Source organism: Arachis ipaensis, chromosome B03 (assembly GCF_000816755.2).
Source record: "Arachis ipaensis cultivar K30076 chromosome B03, Araip1.1, whole genome shotgun sequence".
In the NCBI taxonomy this organism is placed as follows: domain Eukaryota; kingdom Viridiplantae; phylum Streptophyta; class Magnoliopsida; order Fabales; family Fabaceae; genus Arachis; species Arachis ipaensis.
In genome coordinates this window covers 129,740,941-129,741,857 of record NC_029787.2, presented here as the reverse complement: position 1 = coordinate 129,741,857, position 917 = coordinate 129,740,941, and positions in this window count along the sequence as shown.

Here is a 917-nt window from a genome sequence, read left to right as displayed (position 1 = left end):
TTATAATAAAATTTTGTGAAAAATTATTGTTAATTATGACAAGTTAGCTTTGTCAAAACACTTCTAACATAAAAAAATTTTGTGTTGGTAGAGATGCAAATTTAATAAGCACAAACATGCACGTATAGTATTAGATATATAAATTGTGGTGAATTTTAACATGCACCATTTACAATGAGATTCATCGTTAGCCTTATCTTTTATGAGTTTTGACTTTTTACCTATATCGTTTGTAATATCATTAGCCCATTTTTTATGTTTTGTTGTCTTGTAATTCTCCTATTAAAAGTATGATAACAAGTGTCATCCTAATACTAAAGGTTCTTTAAGGTAGTGTTTGTTTTGAGGTACTGAGACAGAGACTGAGAAACTGAGATTTAGTATCGTGTTTGTTAGTTCAGAGACTGGTACTAAAATTTCTATCTCTGTCTCTAAAATTTCAGTATTTCAGTACCTCCAAAAAGTAGGGACACAGGGGACTGAAATTTTTAGAGATGGAAACTGAAACTTTAATAACATTTTATACCTAAAATACTTTCATTTCAATTAATTAATTTCAATTTTACCCTTTGTGCAAATTAAATTAGAGTTTCATTCTTGTTTCAATTCCTGTCTCCCATTTTGCACCAAACAGAATACTAAGATTTATTTCAATTCCTGTCTCTTAGTCTCTGTCTCTCAATCTCAGTCTTTCCGTCTCTGTCTCTCCACCAAACGCTACCTAAGAAATTGTCACCCTGATACTAAAAGCTATGCAATATTTTTATGCTAAAATTTGAAATCTTTTTTGTTTTTATTTTAAGAACATAATTTTTAAACCGGTATATTGTTTAATTAATAATAATATGAATCAATATATAAGTTCTACAATATTTTTAATATTAATTTTAATTTTATTTTATTTTAAGTCTTACAAA